General features: G+C 41.5%; 1 pseudogene; it reads right to left on the reverse strand.

The window, feature by feature from the left end:
• LOC139202575 (uncharacterized) overlaps positions 1 to 15485 on the reverse strand; it is a 40309-nt pseudogene extending 24824 nt beyond the window's left edge.
• Positions 15486 to 19817: the final 4332 nt, after the last annotated feature.

Below are 19817 nucleotides of genomic sequence, written 5' to 3' on the forward strand. Positions count from 1 at the left end.
TAATGACGTCCTGATTGTGTTTTTAGGTCCTGATTGCAGTCTTTCATATTAAAGGCATGGTTACATTTTTTTGAAGTGGGGTTGTATGAGGTACTTATCCATAGTTTCTGCATTACTTGCTGAAGAGCACGCCCTCAGTTTGGATGCTGAACAATGTCCTGCTGTGGAAAAGGCCAACACAGAAATATATTTTAGTTAGAGAATGAGGTAAAAGGAACAAAGCTTTGAAGAGAGCAAATAACAGCTTCAGTCTCCCATCAGAAAGAGCTTCCTGATGGCAATGTAAAGCAAAATATTGAAAACTTAGCGTACACTTGAACTAATATTGATTAGGTGGCTAAAATATGTTTTTCTGCTCTCCCCGTCCACAGCAGTAAATTACTGCTCCTGCTCCATGTTGATCGCCATCCACTGTAACTGATACACTTATGACTATGGATAAGTACCTCATAAAACTCCACTTAAAAGTCTGAACTATCCGTTTATTATCTGTCAGTGAAATCTAATCCAATATTTATCTTTGTTTATTTTCCTCATACTACAGCTGCACAGTATATTGAGGCCACAGCAATACAGATCTACAGTATCATCAAAATACAATAACATCAGAGGTGCAGTTTCATCAGATCAGCAGATCAGTTACGCCGCAAGAAAACAAAGCCTGCATCTCAGTCTTTCTTCGATAGTTTGACAATATTTTGTCCAATATTATACAATATTTAATGTCATTGGGGGTCTGTTCCGACACACACACACACACACACAGATGAGTGTCATTGGGGATCTGCTTGGACAGGAGTCCCACAGCATCTCTTCATCTCCATTGTTAACTAAATACTGAAGCTCAGTCTTTCAACCAACAGCAACACCTGAGAGTTCTGAATCACCAGAACGCTACACAGTCTTGCAGTCTTTTTGTATCTCTTTCAGTCGGGGTGTATCAAAGTGCTTTCAGCTGAATCAGCCTCAGCAGGGTGCCATGGCTCCCGGCTACATCCCATCCTACCAGGCTGTACACCTGCAGGCTGCTGCTAACCACATATTGTCTCCGCCATAGTTAAATAGCTTAAATTTGGTGCAATGGATAGCAACATAGCATGATTAACAATAAAAGTAAGTTTTGTTGACTAGTATACACAACTAGTGAATGTTATACTGACCAGTAAATGTTATCGTATACAATTAATCAAACTGGTGTTGCTCTAATACTGTTTCTCTTCAGGTGCATCATGAATTAAACAGAAAACCAAAGTATCAAACAAACCAGATATTTACAAACCCAAAAAATAAGATGCTTACAAAGGTCACTAAACAGCATACAAGTTTTCTATAGAAAGAGAAAACCAGGAAATTACACAACAACTCATATTAGTTCTACTATGAAACACACAACTAGAAATGCTGTCAACTGGCCAAGTGGCTGCGTCCACAGGCTTCCTGTGCTCTTTAGGTGTGGCCCGTCTGCCACTGGCCGCAAGGGTGCAGGGACAGAACACACAGCACTATGGCCGTAGCAACCAGTGGTCTCTGTGGTTACCATGGCCACACAAGAGCTACCACCGCTGTCGATCCCGGCGTCATGGCTACCGGCATGAAAACATTGTGTGCAGCAGGGGCACACGCTCACAGTTTTAGGCCTGTGCCGGATAGATTGGGGGGGGGGGGTGTAGATGTCTGTGCTGTGTCTGATCTTCTTATTATTCTCATCTAGGACCATATATTCCCACCTCTTGCCCAATGCCAGCTGGGATTGGCTCCAGCCCCCACGCGACCCTTAACGATAACTACAGGCGGTAGATGGATGGATGACCATACATACATGTTATACAGCAGCTTGACCTTTTATAAGGAACATCAAATTGCAAATAATCCAGGAAATTAGTGTTGAGAATGTTTTGATCATGGCGCAGGCATGGTGAGACACCTGGTGCAACTGAACTAAGTTTAGTGTTAAGCAAGCTAGTTAAAAAAAAAGCACAAATACATGCAGAGGCACTGACATCACTAATGAAGCCTAACCTGAGCTCCGAGGTTCTCTGCGGATGATCAACAGCAGAATTGCTTTGCACTGCTCTGAATAATAATCTTCCTATAGAAAACGCACAGATGCCCATCCTTGCAGCGATTCCTTGGGCACAGCAGAGCACAGCACACACAATGTTTGCCTTTATGGTCTGATATGAACATAATATTTCTTGTGCACTCACATACTTCTTGATCCTGTTCTCTAAAGGAGGATAGCTGCTGGTACATTCTTTTGTGTGAAAGGAATAGACATATAGAAAAATTTGATTTCCTTCCTTCCCTCGAGTTAGATGAGGTTAATGTGACTCGCATGTGTTAAACTGGAGAGCTTGAGTTCGGAGGCATCTTTTCTGCAACAGATGTACTAAAGTAAATTATCTAAAATGTGTGGAGTACTTGAGTAAAATTCTTTAATTACAGAGAATTACAGGATTCTACCAAATACCAATTGTATTACTTTGAGGGAAATTTATGGTCTCCGTGTGGTCATATTTCTGGGTCACAGGAAAAGAGAAGAAAACAGACAGAAAAACTGAATGGTGGAACAGTACAGTTATACAGACCCACACAATGTTACAGTGTGGCCAAGAATAATTCAGCTCTGACAGAGTAGGTAGAACTCTGCGAGACTAGATCACCACTATGGGACTACGCTATGTACTCCATTATTGTCTTATTTCAGGGTACCTGTACAGATATTAGAAACCAGTGCCGGTAAAATCTTCAGAACTCCCCTCTGAAACACTTGAATGCATCAGTGGAGTCCTTGGAAATGGCATATCTGCCCCTGGAATTTCAAACTCTGCACTGAGAATTGTTATGAAACCATCGTAGGAGAGATGGCAATGTTTCGATGTTTGCAACCAGAGATCATAAATCCCACAGTACAGACTCCAGACTCCATCCTCCTCCTCTTTGTCCTTCCCAGTACAACTTCAATCCATCACTACTTTTTTCCTCCTTTTCACCTTTTTCTTTGATTAGACAAGATGCTACTTTCTCCATTTCCTCTCCTTCTTCCTCCACTTTACTCTTATGCACTCCCCCCCCCCAGATCATAACACGAACTTTCTCTTGAGGCCCCATTTATCACAGATTAGATTTCCTCTGTTGTCTAGTTCCTCTGGAGGATTCTCTCTTGTGTACCTGCTCGAGCAGAATCTCAAACCTCCCACATTTTCTTTCTGATAATCAAGAGGCAAGAGGAGAAAGGAGAGTCCATGTGAAGTGTTGGTGGAGGGGAGAGGACGATGGGCTCCTGCTGGCCCCCCCAGGACCTGATCTCTAATATCAATTTAAACCACTTCATTTTCTGTTCATGCTAATCTGTTACTGGCCAAAACACGGATGCTCTCCCCAACCAATCAACAACTGGAACACAATATTGACATCTTGTCGGTCCAATGATAGACCAACATGAATGATTTCATCTTCAGTTCTCCAATTTCAGAACTAATTCTAAACATGTTACTAAAAAATAACATTGTTGTTTAGCCAAACTTTCCAAACTTACTTTTTTCATGTTTATGTTTCCCTTTGTTTAAATGAGCAGGAACTAGCTACTTGCATTAGGCAATGCAATAACTAGCATATTGTGATAGCCATCAGGCACTGAAAAGCTAATAATGACAATAATAACAATACATTTTATTTATAGGCACCTTTCAAAACACTCAAGGACATCATACAAGACACAGATAAAAACAAACAGTGAAAAAACAAGTTAAAAGTTGTAACAGTTTTTTTTTTTTTTGAAAAGGGGAGATCTGCAGAAAGGGGAGATAATGGCAGCCCAACGGGCTACAGCACTTCTCTCACCTTGAGCTGGATCCATTCTGACTGAGGGTCTGCTGCACAGGCTGCAAGGCATGGAGGATGCTGACATGTGATATAATGCACTGAGTGCTACATGACCCACTGTTTGACTGACAGGCTCCTGGTGACACATTACTCACACACGGCGCTCATTCCCATCCAGAGCCTGCAGTTTTTAAGAAAACTTGTATTCCTTTAATGCTTAAGTTTTTGTTGAACATAAAACAGTAGAGATGAGTAGTGTAAACTAACATGGCATTGATAAAAATCAATATGGAGTTGAGCAATGACCAAATATATTTACAGGTACACTGATTTGTTCAATATCTTTGTACCTACCTATTTGTTCAATATAATCAATATCTGTTTGACAACTGGATGTTTTCCCAACGCTCTAAAAGCAGCCAGAGTGAACCCTCTTCCTTGCCATCTCACAGGAACTCCACACTGCTAAAACATCCTCCCTCTCCTCCATCATCATCCTGCTGGACCTGTCAGCAGCCTGAATGTTGTCATCTAGACTACTGCAACTCACCTCTGGCTGAATCTCATCCAGAATGCAAGTTCTCCTTTTGCTCCTCTCTAGCCACTTGGCTCCCTCACCAGGAGGGGAGGGGGCAGCTAGCATGTAGCAAAATCAGACTGCACCATGGTCCGTAAAACAAACAACCAAAAACACGTTATCTCTTGTTTGTACATGTAGCGCTTGAGACAGTTCAGAGTATTTGATGAAGCTGGAGTACTTGCATGATCCTTGTAGTTTCTGGGTTGTAACCATGAACTTATTCTATAATTATGAGCCAGAAGGTGAAGGTGTCAGCTAAATAAATGTGATATTATATAATGTTATTAATTTTCCCCTACCCCTCAATTTTATTTTGACTTTTATATTTACAGACCAACTTTACAATGTCGTTAGTTGTAAACAACGAACTTTCCATAGAGCTCACCGTGAAGTAGGGGAAAAGTCTCTGTCTTAACTTTGGGTGTAAGAGTGATTCACAGGGTATCTGTACACCAAGTCCTAAGTCTGATACCACGTCTACACAGGAAGCATGGCGGCAGTGTCAGTCCTCCATCTGTTTCTACACTGGATACACCAACAAGTCAAAACCAACCAATCACACTGGAAATGATGGAAATGTCCCATTTCTGCTTCTATATGGTACATCTTTTTGAAATAAAGCATTTATCTTACATTTCCTCCTGTATGAATGATGTGTGAATGGGTGAATGAGGATGTCATGTAAAGCGCTTTGAGTAGTTGAAATAACTAGAAAGGAGCTGTACAAATACAGACCATTTACCATTTACAATCTTGCAGATAGTAACTACTGTGGTGGCTTTACAAAGACTTAAAGCTGCTTGTATGCCTTATATTTTGACTTGACAAAATAAAGACACAAATACTACTCTCCAGAGTGAAGAGAAGTAAGTCTGTCGCGACTTGGGTCATAAATAACAGTCATCATCTCACTGGGAGCTGTAAAGTTCACTGTTCACATTAAATATTAATGTAGTGGCCACAAAACAATCAGCAGAGATGCTTTCCCGATAGCAAGTCAACACGCTTGACTCCTGCAATGCATTCAGATCCCAACACGGACCATCCTGACCTGTATTTCTCGTCACCCCCTTTCATTTTCCTCAGACCCCGGAAGGAGGTCAAGTCTTCCCCCAAACCACTGACCGGCTGCCTGCTCCCGCTGTAGCCTAACATCACCTCACGTCCCTGGGCTTCAGGAGAGAGGATGGCCTCATCCCCAGGAAAACAAAGGATCAAGGATCTGGCCCTCTCCGCCAGGTTTGTGTACAGAAAGTATGTTTATTGAATTACACTGCTGACAATACACTAACATGTGTAGTTGGTATTGAATGTTATGGTATTAATATTCACTGAATGTAGATATAGAAAACTAATATACCTGAATATGACCCAATCAATCATCAGTGGTTAGCTAAGGTACATTTATACTGACAAACGCTACATTGCATGCAAGCAATATTCCTTTCAGTGAATGATTACTGTAGTTTATTTTTATTTTCTATATCATGCCATTTCTGGTCCATCTCACAGTGGATTACAGACACCATCACTATTACAAACCATACTTCTTCCATAACACATATGCAAGGAAAAAACATGATAACTGAAATGACATGTTTCAAATGAATCTGTCATTGAAAAGGTCTGCTAGGTACAGCAGTTTATCCTGATAAAGAGTATTTTCTGTCATCTCCCAGGCTTTCTCCAAGCACCTGGCTCATCTACACCTTTCATATGTCACATTTGGATTAGCTCAAGATATTAGCATCCTCCAAAGTCACTAAATCAATATATGTTTTTATGTCTTTTAAAGATTGCACAGTTCCCGCTTGAACAAATCTGCTTGTCATCCTCCCGTCTACTATAACTGACAAAAAATGGTCTAACTACACAAACATTTACATGGTTACATTTTCAAGCATGCTATAGGAGTAATGTATGACCCCGCAACTCCACCCACTGGACAGAATATAGGGTATGCATCCACACACAATTACTTCCTTTTCTTTAGAAAGAAAGTAGTTTAGTGGGTCAGAGCTAGTGGGTAGTGGGCAAAAGATCCATTCAATTGTGTTTGCCAGGCATGCAGAAGAATAGCCTTGCTAAGATTAGTGTGTGTGTGTGTGTGTGTGTGTGTGTTTGTCAGGGCTTTGTAGTGTTATGCCTGTTGGCGTGGTGGTTCCTATTGAGTCTGGGGTATTATAATTCATCAGTGTCTTACATGGCCTCCAGCATACAGGGGTTAACAATGGCAAGACTGTCTGAGTTCAGTATGCTCCTGGCAAAGCTTATCTGAGTCGCCGCTGGAATCAAAATGATGTCAGAATATATCAGAGGTGAAAAAGAACATATTTTACTCAATTAGAGGCCAACTACTGAGCCTTCAGTTGAATTTCAATTAGGTACAAAAAAAAAAATAGGCTCATTAAAAATAGCAAGCCGTTTATTTTAAGACTCGATACAGTGAGATTATGAATATCCCGATATCCTACATTAACAGGTCAACAGGCAAACAGGTGTCAAATAACTGGCATGAAAAGTAAAAATCAGGAATGCTTTGAGAGGTAAGGCAGGTTTTAGAAACAAAATGACGATATGTAGAAGTGAAAGTAAACTAAATGTCCATATTAGTGTGCAAAGCAGTTTCACTCAGTGTTCCAAATCACTTAAACTAGTTCACATGAAACATTTGTTGACCAAATCATTTAGGACTTGACCAGAGCTCCACCTGTGCAGTCACAGCCACTGAACTGAAATACGACTGGATGGTGTTTTCCTCATCATCCTCGACTTCCACAACCATAAGCGCCGTGATTTGACAAACATGCACAACTTTTGTAATTCTTCAAATCCTTCAACTAGCTGTCAATATGGTAACTTTGATTAAGTTGATTATTTATCATTATACCAAACTGATAGCTTAGTTAAATTAGTTAGACTAGCCTAGTCATTTAAATAGGCTTTTTCCTCGTTTGACAAATTGGCATGGACACCATTAATGGTGCAAACTCACATTTATTGGTGCCCCCAGAGTACTGAGCACAACAATGATATCCAAACAGGCTATTTCATATTAATGTATGATGTGCTAGTTTATTGTGCGGCTCTTTCAGAAGAGCATGGCTGGCACCTTGGTGGCTGAATGAACATCTGTCTTTCTAACCAATAAAATGGCTTCGCTGCAAAGAACCTGTTTGATTTGAATCAGGCAAACAGCTGCAGAGGCCATATCACTACAAGGCTGTTATTATGCTGAAGATGCTAAAAGAATCAGTCTACGTGCCAGTGATGCATGAAGACCCTGAGAGAAAGGATTAGAGGATTAGATGAGTGAAGGCGATAGAGACGAAAGAGCAGGGCTGTGACCGAAGTATTTACTTTATAGCGCTCTACATCGTCCGCCATCGTGTTTGAGTGTATGAAATCTTGGAGTATACAGCGCCTTGCTGAAGTATTCATACTCCTTGAAGTTTTCCACAATTTGTCACATTACAAGCACAAACTTCAATGTATTTTATTTGGATTTTATGTGATAGACCAACACAAAGTATAATTCAAGATTCAAAGTGTTTATTGTCATATGCACAGTAAGGAAACAGCATCCCTCTACAATGAAATTGTTTCATTGCTATCCGCAATGAATGCCAAACAATTCAAGTATAAATAGCTAAAAAGATGAAAATAGATAAAAAAAGGCAATTGAAAAGGCAGCATGTGAAAAAAAATACAATAGAAATATAAACTGTGCAAAAATGAATCTAAAAAATGAGTATAATGAGTATAATTGTGAAGTGGAAGGAAAATGATACGTGGTGTTCAAGATTTGTTTATGTGTATTCAGCCCCCTTTACTCTGATACCTCTAAATAACCTGTGTGTACTTCAATCTCAGTATAAATACAGCTGTTCTGTGAAGGCCTCAGAGGTTTGTTAGAGAACATTAGTGAACAAACAGCATCGTGAAGACTAAGGAACACACCAGACAGGTCAGGGATAAAGGTGTGGAGAAGTTTAAAGCAGGGTTGGGTTATAAAAACATATCCCAAGCTTTGAACACCTCACGGAGCACTGTTCAATCCATCATCCGAAAATGGAAAGCGTATGGCACAACTGCAAACCTTCCAAGACATGGCCGTCCACCTAAACTGACAGGCCGGCCAAGGAGAGCATTAATCAGAGAAGCAGCCAAGAGGCCCATAGTAACTCTGGAGGAGCTGCAGAGATCCACAGCTCAGGTGGGAGAATCTGTCCACGGGACAACTATTGGTTGTGCACTCCACAAATCTGGCTTTTATGGAAGAGTGGCGAGAAGAAAGCCATCGTTGAAGGAAAGCAATAAGATGTCCCGTTTGGAGTTTGCCACAAGCCATGTAGGGGACACAGCAAACATGTGGGAGAAGGTGCTCTGGTCAGATAGGCGGAAACCTAACACTGCGCATCAACCTGAACACACCGTGAAACATGGCGGTGGCAGCATCATGCTGTGGGGATGCTTTTTTCTTCAGCAGGGACAGGGAAGCTGGCCAGAGTTGATGGGAAGATGGATGGAGCTAAAAACCTGTTGGAGGCTGCAAAAGACTTGAGACTGGGGTGGAGGTTCACCTTCCAGCAGGACAACGACCCTAAACACACAGCCAGAGCTAAATTGGAACGGTTTAGATCAAAGCATATTCATGTGTTAGAATGGCCCAGTCAAAGTCCAGACCTAAATCCTATTGAGAATCTGTGGCAAGACTTGAAAATTGCTGTTCACAGATGCTCTCCATTCAATCTGACTGAAGTGGAGCTATTTTGCGAAGAAGAATGGGCAAAAATTGCAGTCTTCTAGATGTGCAAAACTGGTAGAGACATGCAGCTGTAATTGCAGCAAAAGGTGGTTCGACAAAGTATTGACTCATGGGGGCTGAATACATGTGCACGCCACACTTTTCAGATTTTTATGTGTAAAAAATCACCACGTATTTTCCTTCCACTTACAACTACTTTGTGTCGGTCTGTCACATGAAATCCCAATAAAATACACTGAAGTTTGTGCTTGTAACGTGACAAATTGTGGAAAAGTTCAAGGGGTATGAATGTTTCTGCAAGGCGCTGTAAATGTATCCACCAAAACCACCTTTTTTTTTTTTTTTTTTCTCGACCGGAAAAAGGTGGTTTGCCATCTCCGGGTCAGTGGAGAGTCCTTGCCTCAAGTGGAGGAGTTCAAGTATCTCGGGGTCTTGTTCACGAGTGGGGGAAGGATGGAGCGTGAGATCGACAGGCGGATCGGTGCAGCGTCTGCAGTAATGCGGTCGCTGTATCGGTCCGTCGTGGTGAAGAGGGAGCTGAGCCAAAAGGCAAAGCTCTCGATTTACCGGTCGATCTACGTTCCTACCCTCACCTATGGTCATGAACTTTGGGTCATGACCGAAAGAACAAGATCTCGGATACAAGCGGCCGAAATGAGTTTCCTCCGCAGGGTGGCCGGACTCACCCTTAGAGATAGGGTGAGGAGTTCGACCATCCGGGAGGGGCTCGGAGTAGAGCCGCTGCTCCTCCACATCGAGAGGAGCCAGCTGAGGTGGCTCGGGCATCTGTTTCGGATGCCTCCTGGACGCCTCCCTGGGGAGGTTTTCCGGGCATGTCCCACCGGAAGGAGGCCCCGGGGAAGACCCAGGACACGCTGGAGGGACTACGTCTCTCGGCTGGACTGGGAACGCCTCGGGGTCCCACCGGATGAGCTGGAGGAGGTGTGTGGGGCCCGGGAAGTTTGGGAAGTTTGGGAAGTTTGGGCATCTCTGCTAAAACTGCTGCCCCCGCGACCCGACCCCGGATAAGCGGTTGAAAATGGATGGATGGATGGATGGATGTTTCTGCAAGGCGCTGTAAATGTATCCACTATATGGTGCAAGGTGATGACGATCATAAGTGTCTCACATCTCAGTACAGTTCACTAAAGAGTAAATTATTGAGTGCTCATTATCAAGGGAGAAGTGAACGAGTGGACTCCCTGCTTCTGTTCATCTTGTGACTTCATTCAATTTGTAAACTGAAAATAGGACATTCAATCAGTAACTAATCATCATTGACCGTGACAGAGATTCTCTTCTGAAACGGCAGGTTCTCCATCTGTTTCTTCACCATTTGCCTTTACCTCCTGGATGAGTCATGGCAGATGCAACATTCATTTCTCAGACCGGCGTTGCCACACTGCTGCTCTATTACTTCTAACCTACTATGAATGGTCTCTTAATGCTACGAAACAGCTCCAGATAAAAACCATGCATGTTACATAGTGTTCTGTTCTATTTATGTGCTCAAGTAGCTGTAGTTTACTCTTGACCTTCGACGTAGTTCCAAGGTCCAAAAATATTTTCAATTAAGTCATACATGTACACATTTAACTAATTTTGAGCACGTGCTGTTGTTTAAACATCATAGAATATAGTGCCTGAGCATCTAAACAGGACAGGGGTTCACAAGATTAAGACGAGAGATTCATAACCTCATTTTCTTATTTTCCAATTAGATGGTTTCTGACTTAAATCAATTGAATTTCATGTTAATCATGCAAGACAATGGAAAAACACAGCAGACTGTAAAGTCTGCAATATGATTGAATTGTATGTACACTGGATACACACTGAGCTCAGTAGCTTCAGAGCACATCATTAGTAAACATACAAATGTAAGGGCAGAAAGCAGATCAAGACATGAGATGATAAGGAGGCGCAGAGCAATATCTGTGGTAGAATAACTTGTGTTTCCATCTGCAGCACACACAAGGAATACAGAGCCACTAAAAGCCCTCAACGCAGAAAACACAGCCACAGAAGCTGGCATGCAGGCTTTTATCCCTCCCAGACATGTCCAGCTATAACAAAGACTTCAATGCTTTAGTCCAGCGTTCAATGCTCATTAAAGTGGGCTTAAAAAGAGACCACAGGAAACATTTGAATCGTTTAAATCAAAGGAAACATTAGGTCCATCCGTTTGGGACGGCTAGACATCGGACTTCACAGAGATCCTGATCTGTGGTAATAGTGGGAGCGTACAATTATGGTTTAGAGTTTCTGGTCCACCACCGTCACATCTAAACAAGTACTTGTGATATATTGACGAGTATAGTGAAAAAACAAAAGCATTAAATAGGAGGGATGTATTCCAGCTAGTCTGGCTAGTCTGCTCTGGAAGTTATTGCCAAGAAGCGAAGAAACAGGTGTGTTCCTGCCCTTATAACTCATTACTCGGTTCCCACCAAATGGAGGTGAGGAGCCCATGAAACGGAAGAAAACTGTGGAGACCAGCTCGAGCTGAACCAAACAAGCGTCTTACTGAAAAGGAAGTTGTATCCTGAACAGCACATCAGACAGGGAGCAAACATGTAGTCCTCATCATTTCTGGTGGGCCCAACAATAGTGTTACAAAAAAAAAGTACCTGTGTGTGTGTGTGTGTGTGTGCATGTCTGTGTGTGTAGTGATAATTGCTTTTGGAGTTCATACATGTAGTGAAAAATCAAAAATGTGCCATGACTCTTTGCGAAGGTTGTGAACACCTGCTTTTGTCCATCCATCGATCTTCTTTCCTTTTATTCCCCCTCCTTACTTTCTCATTTATAGTAGTGTCACAAGTAGAGCACACACACACACACACACACACACACACACACACACACCACAGGGAGTACACAGCATGTGTGTGCCTGTGTGTGTCATGTCTGTGTCATTTAGACTCCATTAACCTCCACCAGCCAAAAGTCATCTGGGAGCTAAAGAGTCTCCTAAAAAGCAGAAGAACACAAAGAAAAGAAGAAGACAGATTTTCCGCCATGATATCCGATCCATTCTTTAATTATTGCTGGGCTGAGCGGGTCCCTGGGGCATGGCATATTGACCCTTGCTATGGGGGCTCACTGTCTGCAGAGCTTCAGGTTCACTGCACAGGAGGAAGAAAACCACAAGTCTTTCAAGGTGTTTGCAGTCTTCTTGACAGGAGCCCCTATATCTGCTGTCTACTTCAGCTGGACTACATTGTTATTGCAAACATAGAAAATGATTTCTCAAGTACTAAGTAGTGCAGTAAATACTGTAGTTTGCTGTATTTTCTCTAGTCCTTAGTATCATTTAAATGTACAGTATGCTAGTCTGTGTGAGAGTGAAAGAACAAGGCCATCTTTTTACAGTCAGAAACAGAACACAAACAGAAATTAAGTATTGTCATCCATGCACACACACACACACACACACACACACACACACACACACACACATATATATATATACACTGTTGCCCATAAAGTTGGAATAATTGTTCAATACCCCCAGTTTAGTTAAAGCCTGAATCCACAGTTTGCAAAGGTTCATTGTGGTTTAAGTTTCACTGTGATATGTTTGGAAGAGTTTGATCAATAAAGTTGAGAAGATATAAACTTTATTTATCAAGAATAAATCACATTGTCACAATCATTTCATGAGAAGAGGTAAAAAAACATTTGATTCCAACTTTATGGGCAACAGTGTATATATAGATATACTCTGTTAAAACAACCTTGACTTTTTTTAACCACTTAAGCAGAGCATATTTCCTGTATCCAGTTAACCAACCTGGTTGGTTAGGGCCATCATTTCCATTGGTTCAAAAACCGAAGCAACAGAGCCCGAGATATAACTGGCTTTTCTTTTATTAGTGCTATTTCCTCTGACTTGACAAAGCTCCTCCAGAGCAGAAGACATTCTACAACTGCTTCCATAGGCTGAGTGGTACTCAACATGTATCTGTCTAGGAAGTAATGTAATCTCCTGTTAGTTGTGTGATGAGTGATTCCTACTTCCAGTTTTACCTCCAAATATACATAATCAGATCATTTGCACAGTTGCCTTTTTCACCACCTGTCTGGTCAACGCCTTATTTTGCCCGGTGGACCTGCTGCAGCAACAGACCTTTGACACGTCACAGTAGGAAAAGCACAAGTGTAAATGTGAAAGATTTAAAGGAGCTTTCTCAGTTTCAGGGTCCTGCTCTTTTGCACACTTGGCTCACTGTTGTGCTGTCATGACTTGAGGAGCACAGAGGCATCATTATTGTCATTAGTAACACCTGTGTTCTCCACTCTAGAACAAGTCAGAATGTCCACTGCGAATGCTGTGAAAAAGCCCACTCAGGAATTCACCTGATTTAATAACTTCAGTGTAGATGTTCACATATTTTTTCTTTTCAGTCATTTCAGTACCACTTATCATGCGTGATTACCGCTTCCTCCACACATCCTCATTACAAGTGAATGTTGGGAATCGTTTTGCTGCTTGTAATTAAGCCAGTCATGTAATTATATTTCGTCAGGGTTTGGTATTAACTGCCTACATTTAAATTTGAAGTTTCAAGCTGTGAGATTGATGATCATCCTAATCATCCTCATCAGTGGCCTTTTTTGTTGTTAATTCTTTTTAAGGGTAGTATACAATGTATTTCTATAATGCAAATACAAAAAATAGTAATGATAATATTAACAACAAATATTTTATGTAGAACAATAGAAATAGATAGAAAAATAACTTAATATAATAGGGGTAATAACACAATAACCCCACATGCACATACAAGCACAAACACACACCCACATCTTCATCAGTTGCCTTTTTTAACTGCCTTTTCTTTGAAACAGATTTTTATTGGTCATGTTTATTGGTGTAGGTTTGTTTTGTTACAGAGACTGTGAGCCTTTTGTTCTGCTTATCTGGCAGCCTTACAAAAGCCCAGCATAAAGCCACGAAGTACATAATCAGCATAGGTACAGTTACAGTAGGAGCTGACAAACATCAAAGAGCAGTCAACTGGTGGGAAACTGTCACACAGCAGGGTGGGACAGATGCAGGGGGGCAGAACACAGCAAACAATAGGGACGTTTTGTATGAGGCCAATGGAACATCTCCGCTCTGATCACTATGTGCTGTACCAACTTTGTACCGCGCCGAGTGTATGAAACTGAATATGATGCAGCAAACGGAGTGAGCAATGAGAATGACGCAAACAACCAATTGTGAATTTGAAATCGAAGCGTTTCTTAATCCAAAGTATAAATTGTCCCATGATGCTCTAATTAAATGTGTAGATGAGCCTCATAAGTCATAACTTACACATCTGACAGGAGTTTTTTTCTGTTTAATTAACCAAATTCAGTGGGGAAAAAAGAAGCAAAGCAGAAATTGGTGAGGCAGGTGAGTCTCTACTCATCCCTGTTGCCAGTATCAGACATTATGAGGTCGTGTCATCCAGCTGATGCACCAACGAAAGTGGTGCTTCATTGCATTTGCCTTTTAATCTGAGCCAGCTCCATTGGCCTTCCACTGAAATTTCCGTCAAATGGTATGGAATGGATTCATCACTTCCCACCTAAGGATACTGTTGCTGTCACGAACAAAGAAACAGCTTTTATCTTTTGGCTTTATAATCTGAAACACCCACCATCATGTCCCTGACCAGGTACTGCCAACTTTCCTCCAATGAGACTAGCTTTTGGCTGCTCAAAAGCTTGTGAGAAGGTGCCAGATGACATTATATGCTAATTTGCATATAATACTGTTTCTGCCTCCTTGCTAAGAATAGATTCTTAGATTCTTAGCAGGAGGGAGGTTTACTGTGTATAGGAAGCACTGTGATGAGACCTCTATGGATTTGTCAAGCAAGTTGTGCGAATTCACAGCGTCAGTGTCAGCTGTGCCAATTTGTCACCAAGTGCTCAAGGAGTCAACACATTAACAATACTCCCTGTGGTTGTTTCAAAACTTAGTTTTCAGAACGTCTGAAATCTGCTAAATGTAGCAATAGAGTCTTCAAGTTGGCAGCAGCAGTTTGTGACAAACTGTAGTCTACAGCCAGCGGCTCAGTGAGGCTGCGATACTCTTCTGCAAAAAGATTCAAATGTGTGTTGAGGTCTAAAATGAATTAATGTAAAAGCAGAAAACTGCAGAGACTCCCCTCTTTTTCCATGTGTGTGCTGTTGTATGACTGGATAAACACTGCATGCACTTGTGTCTCTTACTGTACGCTTACTCACATTCTCATCGTCCTCACGATGAGACATGATCATCCCATGTCTTTGCTGCACCTCCGGCCCATGCATGTTGCTATACATTGTATTTTTCCGCAGACAGGTGTCCATGTGGGCTCAGGTCTGATGGAGCGGCTTCAGCCCAGCAGCCTGCTGGTTAAATTGGGCAACCACAGCGAGCACAGCACCATTCTGCACTGCTACCAGGTTCAGCTCACCGCCGCTCCCTACCTGCCACAGATCAACACACAGCAGGAAAACACACCAGTCAGCAGCTGTGCAGTCAGTGTGTAGGTGGGTAATAATTGAGAACGTGGGGTGCCTGCGAGTGTGTGTGTTCTATGTATTTGTAACTTTTTGAAATCCGGTGTGAACCAGTATTAACCTGAATCTAACTGTTACAGTAATAAAGACAAGTTTTCCTGTAATTTAGACTCAATAACTCTGTGAAATAAGGATGCATCTGTTATCCCAGCTCATTATTGCTTCTTTGATAGTTCTCAGACACTGAGAGTTTGTGAGTGTTGTTTGTGTGTGTTTGGCCAGTCAAAGGATAAGGTGGGTGGAGATAAGAACCTTGCAGTTGCAGCGATATTCGAAAATCGAATGAAATAGTAATGTCAATAATAATCATTATTTTTAATTAAGTCATTAAAATTACAAGTAATGAGCAACAATATAATTACTGCAAACACACACATACGATGACTGCAATGAAGCACCAGCAGCTCTGAGCCAGTGTGTTCGCAAAGTTATTGTTGGAGTTACAGAATGTCAGAAAAAAGACCCAAGTCATCCTCTGATCTTCAAATTGCTCGTCTTCCCTGAGAAACAGATCTTTGTATGTTTGCTTCATAAATGGTTTGAGTCTTTGATCGATTATGAAAATGGTTGTTGTTGTAGATGCTGTCGTCATTGTCAGTTAACTGATTAACCAACTAATGATGTCAGCACAAGGCGTCATCAGTGGATATTTTGGCCAACATTAGCTAAGTATCACAGGCATTGTAGCATCTGCCTGTATGTTAGCTAAGTAACAAGACAGGGTAGTACCGAATTTTTGTTTTTGAGATCATTCAGATAAGGTCATCATTACATAGTCCACAAGAGAGCAAGAACAAGTTCATTTCTTACTGTCCAAGTCAGACCATATCTTGAAACAAAAAAAACTGGAGCTCCAGCTGGTCCAGAACGCTGCTGCTCGTGTTCTGATGAGAACTAAGAGAAGAGACCATATTTCTCCTGTACTGGCTTCTCTTCAATGGCTTCCAGTAAAATCTAGAATAGAGTTTAAAATCCTTCTCCTCACCTACAAGGTTCTTAATGGTCAGGCTCCATCATATCTTAAAGAACTCATAGTACCGTACTACCCCACTAGAGCACTGTGCTCCCAGACTGCAGGCCTACTGGTGGTTCCTAAAGTCCTCTAAAGTAGTGATGGAGCCAGAGCTTTCAGCTATCAGGCTCCTCTCCTGTGGAATCTGTCAACTTTCTGGGTTTAGTGTGCCCACACATCTTAGTGTAGTTTTCCTGTTGAATTCTCCACCAAGACGATGGATACAAAGACAGTTTCTTGCATTGCTATGTATTAATAGTAGGCATCTAAAACTTGACATGACCTAGAATCTTTTATTATATTTACAAAAAAAAAAAACAAAGATTCAAGATTAGTTGTTACATGAAAAAAAGAAATATTGAAGTCACTCTTGCCCAAACAAGTGAAAACTATTATGTATGAGCCACGACCAAAAATATTTGTCTATGTCTTACTTGCTCCATTATCTGATATCAGAAGCAAGAACAATCATATTTGAGTTGAATTACATTGTGAATTTAGCTGCATTAAAACACAGCGTGTGTGATCACAGAGAGCCGGAGGATAATCAGGTGTGTCTGCCTGAAGTCTGTGTGGCGCTGAAGTGGAGAGGACTGAAGTAAAGAAACCTCTCATCTGTCTCAGTTAAATGTTGCCGCAGCGCACACAGCTGTTGTCATTAACCTGTATTTTAGCTGATTATTTCAATTCATGTCTCTAGCTATAAAATCATAAAAATGATAGAAACATTATTTAGCTACAATCACAGCTTGGGTGACGATTGAGTCGCAGTTAAATCACAAGGCCTCATTCCGCTGTGTTACATATGTGGGTGAGAACAACCATATTGTGAATTTGGCTCAATTAGGACCCAGAACAGGTGATCACAGAGCAGAGACAGAACTGCATTATCAAGTCTGCGTAGGATGTGATTCAAGTTCAGCATCGCATTGGCGACCTATTGGTTTCTACTAATGTGTAATTTTGAAGGTCTTTTGTGTAGGATTGGTAGAAATGGAATATCCATCCATCCTATATACCACTCATCCTTAAGGGTCGGGGGGGGGGGAGCCAATGCCAGCTGACTTTAGGTGAGAGGTGGGGTTCACCCTGGACTGGGTGAACAACCATTCACACTCACACCTACAGGAAATGTAGAGTCATCAATTAACCTGCATGTATCTGGGAGGAAGCCAGGGTTTCCTGGAGAAAACCCTCAGGGAGAACTCCACGCAGAAAGACTCCAGGTTCAAACCTGCAACCTTCTTGCTGTGAGGCAGCAGTGCTAACCACTGCACCGCCATGCTGCAGAAATAGAATATAATATTCATAATATTACTCATTCATAATGAGCTGTTTCTACCTAGTGAGCAGGTCCTTTTCCCAGGAGTCTGCCATGTTGCACTTCCATGTCTCTACAGAAGCCCAGAGTGGACTAACACGGATTGGCAGGTTTATTTGAGGGCAAGAATGACAAGATTAAGAAGAAGAAAGAAGAGGAATACCAGAAGAAAGAAGAGGAATACCATTTTGAGTTGTGAGACGTTTGAGAACCCAAATTGAATAATAACAATTAGAATAACAAATACAGCGTACTTATTATTTAACACAAGAAGAAGAGAGGGAGTGTGAAAGGAGGAGGGTGAGCAAACTCAACGCTAAGTGCCTCTGAATCCTTCACACTGCGCCTGTATATTCTGACTCTGTTATTGATAAGTCTGTTATTTTATATTTTGTATCTATAGTCATTCTTCCAGGGTACAAAAACAAAAACTATGAATAAAGGCTAGACATTTAAATTGTGCATAATCACAGCAACAGGCTGTCAAGAAAAAAAAAGAGTTATTTGTTGCATGTTCCCCGTTATCTGGACATTTGAACATCAAGTGTTTTTATTTTCCTGGTAAACTGCTGATTGTTTCACAGCAGCCATCAACTTTTGTCCCCCCCCCCCTTCCCGTTGGAAGCAGTACAATATATTTCTTATTGATTGATGATGCAAAAGCTCTTTTGGTTGTTCATTTAAAATCTGCACTGAAGTGTACTTTACTTGTCTCTTAGCCCTCCTGTGCAAAGCTGCATGTCAGCCAAGTGCCCCCTGCTGGCACTAAACTATAGCACATGCTATGGTGTTGCTAAAGTGCTGTGCCACAATGGTAAAGGCGTGACTGTCTCTTTGGGTAGGGGGGGACACCATCGTAAATATTCTTCTTTATATTGCAAACTAGAATGGTTAGTAACGTGCAGAAGTGCAAGTGGGACAAATGGGAGTAATAATGCTATAATGACCAAGAGTCATAGTAATACCATGAGAAGTTGTCAAACCAGAATTTCTCTTTTAATTAAGGTCAATTTTTGGTTAAAGGTAAGTGAGTTTAGTTAGTATATGTGTCAGTGTGTGTGTGTGTGTGTGTGTGTGTGTGTGCCAGGATGGCCTCCGGTGTAGCATCATCAAGAACACTTTTAGCAGCATAGAAGCAAGAGAGAGAACTAGGCTGGCTTGTTTTAATAAAGTCTTGAATTATGCACAGCTATAAGCAGAGCCTGGACTTGAATATTTATGAACTGAGAGAAAGAGAGAGAGAAACCAGAAGGCAGAGGCTGGCCCTCTTTCTGTTCTATGTTTGTGCATGTTTGTCCGTGTGAGAGAAAGTGAGTAATGAGTGGGAGTGTGTGTGTGTGTGTGTGTGTGTGTGTGTGTGTGTGTGTGTGTGTGTGTGTGTGTGTGTGTGTGTGTGTGTGTGTGTGGTGATGAAAAAGGATAAGTCTAAAGGAAGTCCTATAGAAGTAAGCAGAAGTGAGTCTAAAGGACTCACAGAAGTAAGCAAATGCGCAACTGCATAGACCAGTTAGGATACTGTGGTGGAGAACATTGACTGAAACCTTATTATAATGTCCACAGTTTTTTTAATTCAACACAGACATGAATCGTCATGACCAAGATGCCTCACTGACCATCGTAGTACGTATCACCATTAGAAATAGTGATAAAACACTCATCAGTTTAATGCCTTACTGAGTATGAGTGATGCCATACAGTACTTAAAATGCAATACCCACCTCTGTGTTGAACACCACGCATATAAATT

The sequence above is a fragment of the Pempheris klunzingeri genome, chromosome 6, assembly GCF_042242105.1.
Source record: "Pempheris klunzingeri isolate RE-2024b chromosome 6, fPemKlu1.hap1, whole genome shotgun sequence".
Lineage (NCBI taxonomy): Eukaryota > Metazoa > Chordata > Actinopteri > Acropomatiformes > Pempheridae > Pempheris > Pempheris klunzingeri.